This window comes from Aegilops tauschii, chromosome 6, assembly GCF_002575655.3.
Source record: "Aegilops tauschii subsp. strangulata cultivar AL8/78 chromosome 6, Aet v6.0, whole genome shotgun sequence".
Classification (NCBI taxonomy): Eukaryota; Viridiplantae; Streptophyta; class Magnoliopsida; order Poales; family Poaceae; genus Aegilops; species Aegilops tauschii.
The window spans coordinates 298401026-298421155 of NC_053040.3; positions in this window are offsets into that span (position 1 = coordinate 298401026).

Here is a 20130-nt window from a genome sequence, read left to right on the forward strand (position 1 = left end):
TTAACTCTAGACATATAATCACTCAAGTGTTCAATCATATAAGCATTGTGTTTCAATTGTCTACCAAAATAAGCATTGAAATCTTCTTGCTTAACCATAAAATTATCAAACTGATCCAGGCATTGGCTAGCAAACTTAGTAGGAGGGATTTCAGCTTTATCATATCTATAGAGAGAATTTACCTCTACTACCTGTGTCGGGTTATCAAGACTGTGTACTTCTTCAATAGGTAATGGATTAAGATCATATATTCCTCCAATAGGCGGTAAATTAAGACCATGTATTTCTTCAACAGGAGGTAAATTCTTAACATCTTCAGCTTTTATACCTTTTTCTTTCATAGATTTCTTTGCCTCTTGCATATCTTCAGGACTAAGAAATAGAACACCCCTTTTCTTCGGAGTTGGTTTAGGAATAGGCTCAGGAGTTGGTTCGGGAAGTGTCCAATTATTTTCATTAGTCAACATATTATTCAATAGAATTTCAGCTTCATTTGGTGTTCTTTCCCTGAAAACAGAACCAGCACAACTATCCAGGTGGTCTCTGTAAGCATCGGTTAGTCCATTATAAAAGATATCAAGTATTTCATTTTTCTTGAGAGGATGATCAGGCAAAGCATTAAGTAATTGGAGAAGCCTCCCCCAAGCTTGTGGGAGACTCTCTTCTTCAATTTGCACAAAATTATATATTTCCCTTAAGGCAGCTTGTTTCTTATGAGCGGGGAAATATTTAGCAGAGAAGTAATAAATCATATCCTGGGGACTACGCACACAACCAGGATCAAGAGAATTAAACCATATCTTAGCATCACCCTTTAATGAGAACGGAAATATTTTAAGGATATAGTAATAGCGGGTTTTCTCATCATTAGTGAATAGGGTGGCTATATCATTTAATTTAGTAAGATGTGCCACAACAGTTTCAGATTCATAGCCATAGAAGGGATCAGATTCAACCAAAGTAATTATATCAGGGTCGACAGAGAATTCATAATCCTTATTAGTAACAAAGATAGGTGAAGTAGCATAAGCAGGATCATATTTCATTCTAGCATTTAGAGTTTTTTGTTTCAGCTTAGCTAATAATTTCTTAAGATCACTTCTATCATTGCAAGCAAGAAAGTCTCTAGCAGTTTCTTCATCCATAACATAGCCCTCAGGCACAACAGGCAATTCATATTTAGGGGGAGAGTCTTCATCATCACTTTCATCAATATTATCAGTTTCAATAATTTCATTCTCTCTAGCCCTAGCAAGTTGTTCATCAAGAAATTCACCAAGTGGCACAGTAGTATCAAGCATAGAAGTAGTTTCATCATAAGTATCATGCATAGCAGAAGTGGCATCATCAATAACATGCGACATATCAGAATTAATAGTAGAAGCAGGTTTAGGTGTCGCAAGCTTACTCAAAACAGAAGGTGAATCAAGTGCAGAGCTAGATGGCAGTTCCTTACCTCCCCTCGTAGTTGAGGGATAAATTTTTGTTTTTGCGTCTTTCAAGTTCTTCATAGTGACCAGCACATATAAATCCCAAGTGACTCAAAGAATAGAGCTATGTTCCCCGGCAACGGCGCCAGAAAATAGTCTTGATCACCCACAAGTATAGGGGATCGCAACAGTTTTCGAGGGTAGAGTATTCAACCCAAATTTATTGATTCGACACAAGGGGAGCCAAAGAATATTCTCAACTATTAGCAGTTGAGTTGTCAATTCAACCACACCTGGATAACTTAATATCTGCAGCAAAGTATTTAGTAGCAAAGTAGTATGGAAGTAATGGTAATGGTAGCAAAAGTAACATTTTTGGGTTTTGTAGTGATTGTAACAGTAGCAACGGAAGAGTAAATAAGCGAAGAACAATATGTGAAAAGCTCGTAGGCATTGGATCGGTGATGGAGAATTATGCCGGATGCGGTTCATCATGTAACAGGCATAACATAGGGTGACACAGAACTAGCTCCAACTCATCAATGTAATGTAGGCATGTATTCCGAATATAGTCATACGTGCTTATGGAAAAGAACTTGCATGACATCTTTTGTCCTACCCTCCCATGGCAGCGGGGTCCTATTGGAAACTAAGGGATATTAAGGCCTCCTTTTAATAGAGTACCGGACCAAAGCATTAACACATAGTGAATACATGAACTCCTCAAACTACGGTCATCACCGGGAGTGGTCCCGATTATTGTCACTTCGGGGTTGCCGGATCATAACACATAGTAGGTGACAATAGACTTGCAAGATAGGATCAAGAACTCACATATATTCATGAAAACATAATAGGTTCAGATCTGAAATCATGGCACTCGGGCCCTAGTGACAAGCATTAAGCATAGCAAAGTCATAGCAACATCAATCTCAGAACATAGTGAATACTAGGGATCAAACCCTAAAAAAACTAACTCGATTACATGATAAATCTCATCCAACCCATCACCGTCCAGCAAGCCTACAATGTAATTACTCACGCACGGTGGTGAGCATCATGAAATTGGTGAGGGAGGATGGTTGATGATGACGATGGCGACGGATTCCCCTCTCCGGAGCCCCGAACGGACTCCAGATCAGCCCTCCCGAGAGAGTTTAGGGCTTGGCAGCGGCTCCGTATCATAAAACGCGATGAATCTTTCTCTCTGATTTTTTTCTCCCCGAACACGAATATATGGAGTTGGAGTTGAGCTCGGTGGAGCTCCAGGGGGCCCACGAGGCAGGGGACACGCCCAGGGTGGCAGGCGCGCCCCCCACCATCATGGAAAGGGTGTGGGCCCCCTGGCCTTGATTCTTTCGCCAGTATTTTTTATTATTTCCAAAAATAATCTCCGTGAAGTTTCAGGTCATTCCAAGAACTTTTGTTTCTGCACAAAGATAACACCATGGCAATTCTGCTGAAAACAGCGTCAGTCCGGGTTAGTTCCATTCAAATCATGCAAGTTAGAGTCAAAAACAAGGGCAAAAGTGTTTGGAAAAGTAGATACGACGGAGACGTATCACGCGCGTCCAAGCTGACTAGGCGTGCAGCGCCACGCTGGCTGGCTGGCTGCTGAGTTGGTGCGGCAGCAGAGTCTTCACGAAGATCTGCATGCCACCACGCAGGTGCTTGCAAAGTCGGCCTGGAAGCTGCACGTCGCCACGCAGGTGCCTGCCGTGTTGGCGGGTTGACTGTTGTGTTGGAACGGCGGTGGAGCCTTGGCAGGTGGGGGCCTGGCTGCGGCCCCGCAGATGCCCCCAGGAAGGGTCTTGCCAGGGCCCCCGGCAAGGGCCTTGCCGAGGTCTCGCGGGTGTCCCCGGCAAGGGTCTTGCGGGGGGTCTCCGTCTTCTGGCTCTCATCTAGTCTTGCATGTTCTTGGTCTTCACAAAGATCTGCATGCCACCATGCAGGTGCCTCCCAAGCCTTGGTTCCAACGTTGTCGATGGTGTCGGAACTCTCAGGCTCAAGGGTGGCGGCTCCGCTGGTGTTGGGCAAGTTGCCCCCGGCAAGGCTCTTGCCGGGGCTACGTAAGCTGCCCCGGCAAGGCTCTTCCCGGGGAAAGCCCACCTTGTCCCTTTGCTCCTTATGCCTCTGTCTCGGCGTTGCTCTGGTAGTCTTGTGCTTTTGCTTCCTCTTCTGTCCCACCAAGCGCGGCCGCAGGCGTGTGGCTGCGACTGCCCGCACACAAAAGGGGTATAAAAAAGGACCCCTACTTTTGTACACCGACAACGATTCATCCTAGCCGTGTGCCGGCGCCCCCTCTCCCTGAACTTGGCGGAGCCCTTTGGAAATAGTTTCACCGCCACCGTCACCATCCGTCGTGCTGCCGGAACTCATCTACTACTTCGGCCCTCTTGCTGGATCAAGAAGGCGAGGACGTCATCGAACTGAACGTGTGCTGAACGCGGAGGTGTCGTACATTCGGTACTTGATCGGAATGGATCGTGGAGGTGTACGACTACATCAACCACATTGATAAACGCTTCCACTTAGCGATCTACAAGGGTATATAGATGTTCTCCCTCTCTCGTAGCTATGCATCTACATGGATAGATCTTGCGTGTGCGTAGATTTTTTTTCCATGAAACGTTTCCCAACATGCACGAACAACACCTCGTGAGTATTAGGATCCACCAACAAAATTTTATGGTGAAGGGGATTGAATTTGCTTCCATACTCACCATGGTTGCGTCATCCTTGCGTCAGCGCCTCCTCTCGTCACCGTCGTCAACTCGCACCACCGTGCTCCCCAGCAAACAATTCTCAGCAAAAACAAAACACCATTGGTTTGCCGGCAGCAACAAAAAAATATGTCGGTTCCAACAAAACTTATCTCCAATTCCAGCATAATTATGTCATCGCCGTCGGTCATAGCAAAACTCTCAACTGTCCCCATAGCAGAAAATCTTGTGGGTCCAGCCAAAATGATCTCATCGCCGACCAGTTCCAGCACCGGTCAATAGTGATTCTAGCTTTCCCCCCGCCGGTTCCAGCAAAAAAGATCTCTGGTTGCAGCACCGGAGCTCCAATGTCTTTGTAGCCGGCAAATGTTGGTTGCAATAAGCATTGCCTCTGGTTCCAGCATCTTCAGACTCCGGTTCCAGCAGCAAAAACTTCCAGTTGCAGCATTGGAGCTCTCCTATCTCCACAGCCAATAACTACTGGTTGCAGCAACCATATCCAATGGTTCCAGTATCGCTGAACCCCTTGGTCATAGATCGCCGTCGACGTGCATTGCAGGATACGTCCCCAGCAACCACCAGTTGCAGTCGGCCTCCTTCAGCAACACCTGCGGTGGTGTGTCGCTACCACTGCATCGCTGCCATGGTTCCTCTGGGACGCTCGGATAATTAAGCAACAGTAACCCTCTGCTAATGATGCCACGTCACCATGATTAGTATTGATAAACTCGTGTTGATTCAAACCCCGTTCAAATTCAAATCTGAAAAATCAAGTAAAAGTTTTCAAATGTCTAAAATAAAAATGTTCATATTGTTGCAAATATTCACTAACAAATTGTCTTAAAGTAATCAACATAAAATTGGGTTCTTAAAATGCCCTTAACCTAACAAAAGGTGATCCAACAGCTATTAATTGAGCCAATTCTTTTTGAACAAATGGTTTTACTTTTCAAAATGATTTGAGACTCGGTGTGCTAGATGAAAACACTGCCTACTAATTATGTGCCAAGTTTCAACTCAAACAAAAATCGTTTGCTATTTTAATTAAATGCAAAACTGAGACAATTGTTTGACAGAATAGATTAAAGAGAAAAGAGCTAAATAACTAATGTGCACATGGGCCTGTCGCACAGCGCAACAGCCCAGCCCAACTACCCATGTCTCCTTCTTCCCTGTTCATCATAGTGGTCGTGGACACACGCGCCGCGTCCATGGCTTTGATTGCGACGCGTCGTCCATCCGGTCCTCCCCGGCGACCACAAGACCTCCCCTCACCCCCTGCTGAAACCCTAGCCCCCTCATTCCCCCTCTTGTCTTGTTTCTTTCTCTCCCGCAAGAAGCCGAGTCACTATGAACCCCGTCGTCCTCGCGCCCACCCAGCTCCCCGGCGCCTAGGAATCTGTCCAACTGCTTCGCCGTTGTCGACTACGTCGACTGCGTTGACGGATTCGGCCTCGGAGCCCCTACAACGAGTGGATCGAACTCATCTTCCACCTCGACGCCCGAAGCTCGCTGCCGTCAACTCGCTCCGCCTCGACCCCTTCAAGCCTCCCCGAGACGACGCCCTCGTCGTTGTCTCCGGCCACCCCGACCCCCCCCCCCCTCGAGCCCGATGCCACCTCCCTACGGCTCTCGGTGAGCCCGTCCTCCTTCCCTCTTCCTTTCTCCCCCGACGTAGCCGCCGCCGCGCCGGAGAGCTCTGCTCACCGCGCCCGCTGTCGCCCCTTGGCCGCGGTCTCGTGCACTGCGTGCCGCTGCCCACGCATGAACGCAGCCCCGCGAGCAACCGCTGCCGCTACTTCTGCTAAACAGCTACTGCCGGCTAGCCTCGGCCTGCCCGCTGCGCTGCTGTGTTGCCCGCGTGCTTGGTTGCTCCCACTCCGCTGCTGCTGTAGACTGCTGCTGCGCCGCCGCCACGTCCCCCCCCCCCCCCGCGCTCGCCGTCCTCGGCTGCATCGCTGTGCTCCGCCTCCCCCGCATGCGCCTACCTCGCCGCGCCTTCGCTTGCCGTCTACAGCTGCTGCTCCCTTGCCACCGCGCGCGCACGCGCGCGCCTCCCCTGCTCATTGCTCGCATCGGCCTCGTCCTCCCCCGCCCTTGACCGCCGCACGTGCTGCCTGCCACCGCCTAGGGCCGCCGCTCGCCACTACTGGTGGCTGTCGGCGCCCCGCCGCGCCCGGCGGCCTCGCCCCATGCCCGGATGGGCTATGCTGCCCCCGGGTTCGCCCCGTCGGGCACCCGCACCCGCACGCCCGCTAACCCCCCTGGGTCGCTGACAACCAGGCCCCGCTCGTTAATTAAATGTTTTTATAATTAAACTTAATCTGTTAATTAACTTAGTCACTGACACCCGGGGCCCACACCTAACTAATCTCTGTTTAGTTTAAATAAGCTATGAATTAGAATGTGTCACTGACTTGTGGACCCAGTGCACTATTGCAGTGGATAAGGTTGTCCAGTCAGCCTGCTGACTAGGCAGCTGGCCCACCAGTCAGCCTCTGCTGACTGGGCAGTTGACCCAGTCAACTGGCCCACTAGTCAGCCCCTGTGTGGTCTGTCTGGGTACAATCCCGGGTACACGTAGCTTTTCCATTTAATATATTTTCGAATTAAGTTAAAATCCAATTATTTAGAAAATTGTTTAAAACTTCAAAAAAATCATAGAAAATTAACCGTAACTTAGATGAAAAAGTTTTTATACATGAAAGTTGCTCAGAACGATGAGACGAATCCGGATACGCAGTCCGTTCGTCTGCCACACGTCCCTAGCATAGAGAATGTGCAACCGTCCCCCTCCGTTTCATTTGTCCGAAAATGCCAAACTTCGGGAAAGCTTTCCCGGATGTTTCCCCCCTTCGTCGGTATCGTGTAGCATCGCGTTAGAACACGCTTAGTGCTGCTTATTGTCATGGCATGCACTTGTTTGCTCTGTATTTACTATTTCTTCCCCCTCTTCTCTCCGGTAGACCCCGAAACTGATGTTGCCCCTGTGATCCACTACGTCGACGACGACCCTTCTTCCCTTTCAGCGGAGCTTCCAGGCAAGCCCCCCTTTGATCATCCTGATATCGCCCATTCCATTCTCTCATGCTTGCATTAGATTTTGCTACCGTATTTGATTGCTCCTATTCTGATGCATAGCCTGCTTTTGTACCTGCTATTGTTACCTACCTGCTTACCCTAAACTGCTTAGTATAGGTTGGATAGTGATCCATCAGTGACCCCCACCTTGTCCTTGTTGCCCCTGCTTCATCATCGACGACTCGATCAACGTGATCGACGACCAGAGCCCGACACCTCACATCACATCATGCCCCTTTTTGTTGCTCGACTCTGCAGAGTTACCATCGAGTGCCGAGGGTGGAACCTCATACGCACTCCTGATGAAAAATCTGTAGTGTAGCTATTTGGTCATGGTCAACAAGGGTGGTTCCTCCTTCACCACTCCCTGCATGACTCTGTCGTGCAACCCCTCAAGTGTGAACCTCGAGGGTGGTTCCTCTTACGTTCACCTTGATGATTACATTGAGTGGAATCCACCGGGGGTGATTCCTCGGGTTTTCCCCTTGATGTTTGGACACACGGTTACCTTGACTTTACTTGAGACCATTGTTGAAGTTAGGTCGGCCCAGAGGGGTACCCGCGAGTTGATGTGAAAGTCGGGCGGGCCTGTAGAGCACCCGCGAGTTTCTACGTGGCACGGCCGGGCAGTCTGGGCCCTTGCCGTAAGTCCATGAGACGGGGCAATGGGGTCACATTATCGTGAGTCTCTGCTCGTCTCTGCGAGCCCCCAATGCACTAACAGGGTTGGGTATTTGTTCTGAGTTGGCCTCTGGCCTTTACGCACTAACCACCACGCGAGAATAGATATGGGCCTCGACGTCGCAGTATCAGCCGAAGCTTTGTCAGACGTCCAGTTCAGCATTGTGGCATGGTCGGATCGTGCTGGCCATCCGAGGCGGCGCTGGTATTCACCCTGCACACAATGACCCGGAGTGCAACGGGCGATGGGCCCAAGACCCCGGAGTGCTTAGGATGTAGACCGGCGGGGACCTCTCTGCTGAGCCTAGGTAGGGCTGCGACGTGTTGATCTTCCGAGGCCGAGCATTGACCCTAGAAAGGTGTGTCCGGCCAGAGTAATCAAGCGTGTTGGGTAACGTGGTGCACCCCTGCAGGGAAGATATATAATCGAATACCGTGTCCACGGTAATGGACGTTCAGACTTGTATCTTGATCTTATATAACTAGAAATGGATACTTGAGACATGTGATGGATATGTGGCTCCGGGATTGCTTTCTCGCAGGGAGTCGAGGAAGGATCTCTAGGCGTTAAAGCTACAACATGCTTGTTTATTATAAACTGCTATTCTTTACTCTTCTACATGATGCAAGACACTTGGAGCTGCTTGAAGATGCTAGTCTTCGATAGGCTAGGCCTTCCCCTCTATTCTGGCATTCTGTAGTTCAGTCCACAGATACAACCCTTCCTTTTGATACCAATGCATACTTAGTATATATCTGATGCTTGCGAGTACTTTGGATGAGTACTCAAGGTTGTTTTGCTACCCCTTTTCCCCCTTCTTTCTTCTTTCCGATTGATGCAACCAAATGGTGGATCCCTGGAGCCAGATGCCACCGCTGACGTCTACTACTACTACTACTCGATGATTCTTGCTACTACGTGGAGACCACCGACGACCAGGAGTAGTTAGGAGGTCCCAGGCAGGAGGCCTTGCCTCTTCGATCGTTGATGTTTGTGCTAGCCTTCTTAAGGCATCCTTGTTTAACTTATGTATGTACTCAGATATTGTTGCTTCCGCTGACGCTTGTGTATCGAGCTTGTATTCGAGCCCTCGAGGCCCCTGGCTTGTAATATGAAGCTTGTATTATTTTAATTTGTGTCTAGAGTTGTGTTGTGATATCTTCCCATGAGTCCCTGATCTTGATCGTACACATTTGCGTGTATGATTAGTGTACGGTTGAATCGGGGGCGTCACAAGTTGGTATCAAAGTCGGCTGCCTGTAGGAACCCCCTTTCCAACTCCTTGGCCAAAGTTGAGTCTAGTCTTTGAAAAATTGTTTTACTAACATGGCTATGTGGCTTATGGGCCCACGTCGCCATTGGTGGTATTAGGATCTTTTACTCCTCGTCTATACTCTGGGACTCTAATCTCTCTTTTATCCGGGTTAAATGATTTTGTTAACTCTAACTCTAGGTTCTCGTAAATACTTTCTCCCGGAGAGCCCCTCACTCCAGATGATTGCTTGGTGCACCAGAAGATTCTGAAGATACTCTCCGATATTCCGAGAACCCTTTATGCTTACTGCCCTGCAGTTCCTTGCCGCGTGAATACCCCTACAGATAACTACTCGCGCTTGCCGAGTATCTGTTCGTCCATAGTTGTTCATGTGTTTCACAACATTCTTTGGAATGCTATTCGATCTTCCGAAAATCCTCAGTAGCATATTACTCTTGTGCCTCCTTACCTGCTTACATTATGGTTACTTCCATTTGTCTAGCAATATTCACTAAAATCCTTTGCGATTGACATCCTTACCCTATTGTTTCAACATGTGTGTGAATGCACGCAATCGTCAGTTGTTCCCTGGAATTGTCCTTCCGACTCAGATGTCACCCCGAACATGAGCTGGTGTTCGACAAATCAAACCTTGATTGATTGTCGATCTATGTCTTTTCAACTTACTTGTGTTTGATTAGAGCCTCCGCTTCTGATCCCCCGATTTGGGCGTAATTCCATTACATTTGAGCTTTGAATTAGTCATTTGTTTCTATAACCTGATCCCTTTGCATCCTTTCTTCTTCTGGTTGAGTACCGTTGCTCACATCAGATCCCTCGTGGACCACCAGATCCTTTGTTGGGTCCTACCCGACAGCGTCCTTCATATTCAATAACCTTGAGAGCCCTTCCTTGGATACATAATGCCTTTGGTAAATTGGACGCTCGAAGTTGTATCTTGATCTATTACAACTAGAATTGCATACTTGAGCTATGAGATGGATATGTTGGCTCCGCGATTGCGTTCTCGCAGGGAGTCGAGGAAGGATCTCTGGGCGTTAATGTTACAACATGTTTGTTAAATATAAACTGCTATTTTGTACTCTTCTGAATGCTGCAAGATGCTTGGAGCTGCTTGAAGATGCTAGTCTTCGATAGGCTAGGCTTTTCCCCTTCTATTCTGGCATTCTGTAGTTTAGTCCACAGATACATCCCTTCCTTTGATACTAATGCATACTTAGTATAGATATGATGCTTGCGAATATTTTGGATGAGTACTCACGGTTGATTTGCTACCCCCTTTTTCCCCTATACCCGGTTGCTGCGATCAGGTGGTGGATCCCAGGAGCCAGATGATGTCACCGCCGATGACCAGGAGTAGTTACGAGGTCCCAGGCAGGAGGCCTTGCCTCTTCGATCGTTGTTGTTTTTGTGCTTGCCTTCTTAATTAAGGCAGTCTTGTTTAACTTATGTCTGTACTCAGATATTGTTGCTTCCACTGACTCTTACGTATCAAGCTATGTATTCGAGCCCTCGAGGCCCTGGCTTGTAATATAAAGCTTGTATTATTTTAATTTGTGTCTAGAGTTGTGTTGTGATATCTTCCCGTGAGTCCCTAATCTTGATCGTACACATTTGCGTGTATTCTTAGTGTATGATTGAATCGGGGTCGTCACAACCCATCCTCCTGTCAAGCTCCCCCGCGAGCACCCCCGTGTTGCCCCACCATGGTAGCTGGCACATCTCTCCGTGAGGCCATCCGCAATCACGCGCCTGCCAACGAGGGAAACCAAATCGAACCACCACCATAGCCAAGGTAGCTCACCAGGGAGGCCCTCCCACGCTGAGTGCCGTCGCCAACCACAAGGTTCCGACTAGACGAGGGCAACCCACCTCCACCACTGTCGTGCCCCCTCACCATCGTGCCACGGCAAGAGGGCCGCCCGCAGCCCGCAGCACCAGGGGCGGATTCGGACGCCCCGTCGCCACCTGCTGGCCTGCAGCAGCCCCATCCACGTCGCCACTGCGCCGCCCACGGCCCTCGCCGCGTGAGGCAAACACTAGGAAGATCTGGCCGACGCCCCCCCCCCCCCCCCGCACGCACCACCAGCACCACCCCCGCCGCCTGAAGCCTGGCAAGGCCGCCGGCGCCCATCAGCACCGGTGCTTCGCCACACCGTGCTCCGGCCAGAGGAGGCCCCACCGCGCTAGCCACCACTTGCGGGAGATCGAAGAAAGCCCCGTTGCCGCCGGATCTGGTCGGTCTTTGCCCGGCAGAACCCCCAGGCAACGACGAGGGAGGGGGAGGGAAGGCGGGGGACCGGCAGCGGCTCATTAGGGTTCCACCCGGTCACCGCACGGGGGCGGCCCGAGGGGGAGGGAGGAGTCAGGTGCCGTAACCTGTCTCCTGTGAGCATCTTTAAGATATGAAGTCGGCATACACCAGACATATTTTTACCCTAATTTTTCTGCCGCCGTCACTTCCTAATCGGAGACAATCTTCACTTTAGTCCTTTTCTAGCACCCTATCGGAGGGGGAATTCATTTTCTCCAACCTCTTCATCATCATGTGCTGCTACTATGATGATGTGGGAGTAGTCCACCCTCGGGGTCGAGGTATTGTGCCCATAGCTATGTGTATATCTCCATAATCAATTAGGATAAGTATCTCACGCTCGCTGATAAGTTCGTTCAGATGCCTGGTGCGGTGATGCACCAGGACAACTGTGGCTACTTCCTTGGTCATAACCATAAGCTCTTCATCTGAGCTAGAATTAATCAGTGAGATAATGTGTAACAAAAGATTCTTCGAGATACAATGCATCCAATAGTTCCTTCATAATGCGAATCGGGATTTTATCAGGACATTTGTGACCCGTGCCCATGGGTCACCACAAGTGAAACAGAATTCTTTGAATTGTGTTATGCATGCATCGCCCCACGTTTTTGGACATCTTGCGAAAATTGTCAGAAACTGATGGAGCCTTCACCTTGTCAGCATATGCAATATGTTTGGAGGAAGAGTGAGGAGAATGCTTGAGAGATGCCTAAAGCTTGTAGTTCTCCAACTCTGATACGTCTCCAACATATCTATATTTTTTTATTGTTCCATGCTACTCCCTCCGTAAACTAATATAAGAGCGTTTAGAATACTAAAGTAGTGATCTAAACGCTCTTATATTAGTTTACAGAGGGAGTATTATATTATCTATTTTGGATGTTTAATGGGCTTTATTATGCACTTTTATATTATTTCTGGGACTAACCTATTAACCGAAGGCCCAGTGCAAATTGTTGTTTTTTTGCCTATTTCAGTGTTTCACAGAAAAGGAATATCAAACGGAATGAAACCTTCGCAAGGATCGTTTTTGGAACAAACGCAATCCAGGAGACTTGGAGTGGACGTCAAGGAAGCAACGAGGCGGCCACGAGGTTGGAGGGCGCGCCCAGGGGGGTAGGTGCGCCCCCACCCTCGTGGGCCCCTCGTGGCTCCACCGACCTACTTCTTTCGCCTATATATACTCATATACCATGAAAACATCCAGGAACACCACGAAACCCTATTTCTGCCGCCGCAACCTTCTGTACCCATGAGATCCCATCTTGGAGACTGCGCTCTGCCGGAGGGGGAATCAATCATGGATGGCTTCTACATCAACACCATAGCCTCTCCGATTATGTGTGAGTAGTTTACCTCAGACCTTCGGGTCCATAAGTATTAGCTAGATGGCTTCTTCTCTCTCTTTGGATCTCAATACAAAGTTCTCCTTGATTCTCTTGGAGATCTATTCGATGTAATTCTTTTTGCGGTGTGTTAGTCGAGATCCGATGAATTGTGGGTTTATGATCAAGATTATCTATGAACAATATTTGATTCTTCTTTGAATTCTTATATGCATGATTTAATATCTTTGCAAGTCTCTTAGAACTATCAGTTTGGTTTGGCCTACTAGATTGATCTTTCTTGCAATGGGAGAAGTGCTTAGCTTTGGGTTCAATCTTGCGGTGTCCTTTCCCAGTGACAGCAGGGGCAGCAAGGCACGTATTGTATTGTTGCCATCGAGGATAAAAAGATGGGGTTTATATCATATTGCTTGAGTTTATCCCTCTACATCATGTCATCTTGCCTAATGCGTTACTCTGTTCTTATGAACTTAATACTCTAGATGCAGCTGGATAGCGGTTGATGTGTGGAGTAATAGTAGTAGATGCAGAATCGTTTCGGTCTACTTGTCACGGACGTGATGCCTATGTTCATGATCATGCCTAGATATTCTCATAACTATGCGCTTTTCTATCAATTTCTCGACAGTAATTTGTTCATCCACCGTAGAATATGCTATCTCGAGAGAAGCCACTAGTGAAACCTATGGCCCTCGGGTCTAGTTTCCATCATATTATTTCCCTATCAACTAGCTATTTCTATCATTGTTTATTTTGCAATCTTTACTTTCCAATCTATACAACAAAAATACCAAAAATATTTATCTTATTATCTTTATCAGATCTCACTTTTGCAAGTGGTCGTGAAGGGATTGACAACCCCTTTATCACATTGGTTGCAAGGTTCTTGATTGTTTGTGCAGGTACTAGGGACTTGCGTGTAGTCTCCTACTGGATTGATACCTTGGTTCTCAAAAACTGAGGGAAATACTTACGCTACTTTGTTGCATCAGCCTTTCCTCTTCAAGGGAAAACCAACGCATGCTCAAGAGGTAGCAAGAAGGATTTCTGACGCCGTTGCCGGGGAGGCTTACGCCAAGTCAAGTCAAGATTTGATCTCCCGTCAACTAGCCGATTTCTGGCGCCGTTACCGGGGAGATCTACGCACAAGTCAAGACATACCAAGTACCCATCACAAACTCTTATCCCTCGCATTACATTATTTGCCATTTGCCTCTCGTTTTCCTCTCCCCCACTTCACCTTTGCCTTTTCTTCGCCTTCTTCCCGTATGTCTTTTTGTTTGTGTTTCCATGTGCCTTCTATTTGCTTGCATCTTTGCTTGATAAAAATCTATTGATATGGGTCCACTTAAAGTGTTCTACTTGGATCATCTTCGATCCTTATGCGCTCGTGCTGAAACCCCAACTAGCCTAGTTGATGGGAAATCTTTAGATGAGCATGCTCATTTTGTGCGTCACCGTTTGTCTGAAAAGGGGAGACTCTTATGGGATCAAATAAATAGATTGTTGTGTTACGCTTGGAATCTTTGTGAAAATTATGATTTTACTTGTTGCTCTAAGAACCCTAAAAAACACCTTCCCTACCTATGTGAGTTTAATGATAATGAAATCGTATCTTCTTATGCAAAGGGTGTTTATAGTTACTATGATATCGAACAAATTGAAGAATTTGTTGCTTTTAAGGGTGCTTATGAAGTTGCTTCTTTGATTGAAAAGTATGATATTACTCTCTACGAACCTGAAAATTTTGACATACTTAAATATTGCTATGAAAAATGTGCTCATAATGTCTATGTCAAAGAATTTATTGAGAGAATGACCGTTGCTTTGGAATAAAATAATGATATGCATGAATTTATAGATAATGATGATTCCGATGATTTGATTGAAATTTCCCTTCATGAACATGATGCTTGCTATTCTTATGGCCATGATGCCAATATTTTTGAAGACGAATTTGCTATAGTTCCTTATGTTAAACATGAGATCGCTGCTATTGCGCCCATACTTGATAGTTCCTTTGATGAAAAGCATGATTGCAATGATGTTATTATAAATTCTATTGATGTCAATTGTGTTAATGATATGCAAAACCTCAAGCTTGGGGATGCTAGTTTTGCTATGACTACTATTTGTTGCAATGATCATGATTGGGGTGATTCTTATTTTGATCTTGAAAATTTATTTCAGCCCCATGATGAATATGAGATTGATAATAGTGTTTGCAATATTATTGAAAGTGGGTTTGGAAGTGTGTCAACTTTAGATCCCACATATTTGGAGAATGTTCAATCTTATGAAATTTTTGATTAAAGTGGGTTTGGAGAGGTCATGACTTTAGTTAATGTTAATCCCACTATTTTGGAAGAGTGTCAACTTTGCATGCATGTGGATCGTGTTGAAAATATATTTTGTGATAGCTATATTGTTAAATTTGCTTATGATCCTACATGTAATTATTATGAGAGAGAAAAATATGGTTGTAGAAATTTTCATGTTACCAAATTACCTCTCGTTATGTTGAGATTGCTATTGTTTCTTTCCGCTTCCTTGCATATGCTAGTTTTTGCTTGCCTTGATAATTTGTTTGCCTATAAGATGCCTATTCATAGGAAGTATGTTAGACTTAGATGTGTTTGTCACATGTTTTATGATGCTCTCTTTGTGCTTCAATTCTTGTCTTTCATGTGAGCATCATTGAAATCTCTATGCCTAGCTAGGGGCGTTAAACGATAGCACTTGTTGGGAGGCAACCCAATTTTATTTTTGTTTCTTTATTTTTGTTTCTGTTTAGTAATAAATAATTCATCTATCCTCTGTTTAGATGTGTTTTTATGTTTCAATTAGTGTTTGTGCCAAGTAGAACCTTTGGGAAGACTTGGGTGAAGTCTTTGCGATCTTGCTGTAAAAAACAGAAACTTTAGCGCTCACGAGATTAGCTGCCATTTTTTTACTGCAGAGTGCTTTTAGGTTGATTCTTTTTTAAGATGATTAATAGACAAATTCCTCACGTCTACCAATTTATTTCAGAATTTTTGGAGTTACAGAAGTATACGTTTGATACAGATTACTACAGACTGTTCTGTTTTTGACAGATTCTGTTTTTCGTGTGTTGTTTGCTTATTTTAATGAATCTATGGCTAGTATCGGGGGGTATGAACCATAGATAAGTTGGAATACAGTAGGTTTAACACCAATATAAATAAAGAATGAGTTCATTACAGTACCTTAAGGTGGTGATTTGATTTCTTATACTAACGGAGCTCATGAGATTTTCTGTTTGAGTTTTGTGTTGTGAAGTTTTCAAGTTTTTGGGTAAAGATTTGATGGATTTTGGAATAAGGAGTGGCAAGAGCCTAATCTTGGGGATGCCCAAGGCACCCCAAGGTAAATTCAAGGACAACCAAAGGCCTAATCTTGGGGATGCCCCGGAAGGCATCCCCTCTTTCGTCTTCGTCCATCGGTAAGTTTACTTGAGGCTATATTTTTATTCACCACATGATATGTGTTTTGCTTGGATCGTCTTGTATGATTTGAGTCTTTGCTTGTTAGTTCACCACAATCATCCTTGCTGTACACGCCTTTTGGAGAGACACACATGAATTGGAATTTCTTAGAATACTCTATGTGCTTCACTTATATCTTTTGAGCTAGATAATTTTGCTCTAGTGCTTCACTTATATCTTTTAGAGCACGGCGGTGGATTTATTTTGAAGAAATATATGAACTCTCATGCTTCAATTATATTATTTTGAGAGTCTTTAGAACAGCATGGTAATTTGCTTTGGTTATGAATTTAGTCCTAATATGATGGGCATCCAAGAGGGATATAATAAAAACTTTCATATAAGTGCATTGAATACTATGAGAAGTTTGATTCTTTATGATTGTTTTGAGATATGAAGATGGTGATATTAGAGTCATGCTAGTGGAGTAGTTGTGAATTTGAGAGATAGTTGTGTTGAAGTTTGTGATTCCCGTAGCATGCACGTATGGTGAACCGTTATGTGATGAAGTCGGAGCATGATTTATTTATTGATTGTCCACCTTATGAGTGGCGGTCGGGGACGAGCGATGGTCTTTTCCTACCAATCTATCCCCCTAGGAGCATGCGTGTAGTACTTTGTTTCGTTAACTAATAGATTTTTGCAACAATTATATGAGTTCTTTATGACTAATGTTGAGTTCATGGATTATACGCACTCTCACCCTTCCACCATTGCTAGCCTCTCTAATACCGCGCACCTTTCACCGGTATCATACACCCACCATATACCTTCCTCAAAACAGCCGCCATACCTACCTATTATGGCATTTCCATAGCCATTCCGAGATATACTGCCATGCAACTTATCACCGTTCCGTTTATTATGACACGCTCCATCATTGTCATATTGCTTTGCATGATCATGTAGTTGACATCGTATTTGTGGCAAAGCCACCGTTCATAATTCTTTCATACATGTCACTCATGAGTCATTGCACATCCCGGTACACCACTGGAGGCATTCATATAGAGTCATATTTTGTTCTAAGAATCGAGTTGTAATTCTTGAGTTGTAAGTAAATAAAAGTGTGATGATCATCATTATTAGAGCATTGTCCCAGTGAGGAAAGGATGATGGAGACTATGATTCCCCCACAAGTCGGAATGAGACTCCGGACGAAAAAAAAGAGGCCATAAAAAAGGAGAAAAGTCCCAAATAAAAAAATGAGAGAAAAAGAGAGAAGGGAGAATGCTACTATCCTTTTACCACACTTGTGCTTCAAAGTAGCACATTTATAGAAATTATTGATCTCTCATGCTTCACTTATATTATTTTGAGAGTCCTTTAGAACAGCATGGTAATTTTCTTTGGCTATAAAATTAGTCCTAATATGATAGGCATCCAAGATGGGTATAATACAAACTTTCATATAGAGTGCACTGAATACTATGAGAAGTTTGATACTTTATGATTGTTTTGAGATATGAAGATGGTAATATTAAAGTTTTGCTATTTGAGTAATTGTGAATTTAAGAAATACTTGTGTTGAAGTATGCAAGTCCCGTAGCATGCACATATGGTAACCATTGTGTGACAAATTTGAAACATGAGGTGTTCTTTGATTGTCATCCTTATGAGTAGCGGTCGGGGACAAGCAATGGTCTTTTCCTACCAATCTATCCCCCTAGGAGCATGCGTGTAATGCTTGGTTTTTGATGACTTGTAGATTTTTGCAATAAGTATGTGAGTTCTTTATGACTAATGTTGAGTCCATGGATTATACGCACTCTCACCTTTCCATCATTGCTAGCCTTTTCGGTACCGTGCATTGCCCTTTCTCACCTTGAAAGTTGGTGCAAACTTCGCCGGTGCGTCCAAACCCCGTGATATGATATGCTCTATCACACATAAACCTCCTTATATCTTCCTCAAAACAGCCACCATACCTACCTATTATGGCATTTCCATAGCCATTCCGAGATATATTGCCATGCAACTTTCCACCGTTTCATTTATTATGACACGCTTCATCATTGTCATATTGCCTAGCATGATCATGTAGTTGACATCGTATTTGTGGCAAAGCCACCATGCATAATTTATCATACATGTCACTCTTGATTCATTGCCCACCCCGGTACACCACCGGAGGCACTCATATAGAGTCATATTTTGTTCTAGTATCGAGTTGTAATCTTTGAGTTGTAAATAAATAGAAGTGTGATGATCATCATTAATAGAGCATTGTCCCATAAAAAAGAAAAAGAAAGAAAGTCCAAATAGAAAAATAGAAAAGAAATAAAAGGGACAATGCTACTAATTCCTGCTCATCCTCGAGTAGGTAAATGATAAAAATATAATTTTTTATGTGGAATGCTACCTAGCATAATCTTGATCACATAATCTAATCATGGCATGAATATTAAGACACGGGTGATTCAAAGCAATAGTCTATCATTTGACATTAAAACAATAATACTTCAAGCATACTAATAAAGCAATCATGTCTTTTCAAAATAACATGGCCAAAGAAAGTTATCCCTACAAATCATATGGTCTGGTTATGCTCCATCTTCACCACACAAAATATTCAAATCATGCACAACCCCGATGACAAGCCAAGCAATTGTTTCCTACTTTAGACGTTCTCAAACCTTTTCAACTTTCACGCAATACATGAGCGTGAGCCATGGACATAGCACTATAGGTGGTATAGAATATGATGATGGAGATTGTGTGGAGAAGACAAAAAAGGGAGAAAGTCTCACATCGACGCGGCCAATCAACGGGCTATGGAGATGCCCATCAATTGATGTCAATGCGAGGAGTAGGGATTGCCATGCAACAGATGCACTAGAGCTATAAGTGTATGAAAGCTCAACCTGAAACTAAGTGGGTGTGCATCCAACCTGCTTGCTCATGAAGACCTAGGGCATTTGAGGAAGCCCATCGTTGGAATATACAAGCCAAGTTCTATAATGAAAATTCCCACTAGTATATGAGAGTGATAACTCAAGAGACTCTCTATATGAAGAACATGGTGCTACTCTGAAGCACAAGTGTGGTAAAAGGATAGTAACATTGTCCCTTCTCTTTTTTTCTTTTTTCTTTTTTTTGTAGGCTTCTTTGGCCTCTATCTTTTGGGGGGGGGGCTTCTTTGGCCAATTTTATTTTGATCATGGGACAATGTTCTAATAATGATGATCATCACACTTCTATTTACTTACAACTCAATATTACAACTCAATACTAGAACAAAGATATGACTCTATATGAATGCCTCCGGTGGTGTACCGGGATGTGCAATGATCTAGCGTAGCAATGACATCAAAAAATGGACAAGCCATGAAAACATCATGCTAGCTATCTTACGATCATGCAAAGCAATATGACAATAAATGCTCAAGTCATGTATATGATGATGATGGAAGTTGCATGGCAATATATCTCGGAATGGCTATGGAAATGCCATGATAGGTAGGTATGATGGCTGTTTTGAGGAAGATATAAGGAGGCTTATGTGTGATAGAGCGTATCGTATCACGGGGTTTGGATGCACCGGCAAAGTTTGCACCAACTCTCGAGGTGAGAAAGGGCAATGCACAGTACCAAAGAGGCTAGCAATGATGGAAGGGTGAGAGTGCGTATAATCCATAGACTCAACATTAGTCATAAAGAACTCACATACTTATTGCAAAAATCTATTAGTCATCGAAACAAAGTACTACGCGCATGCTCCTAAGGGGATAGATTGGTAAGAAAAGACCATCGCTCGTCCCCGACCGCC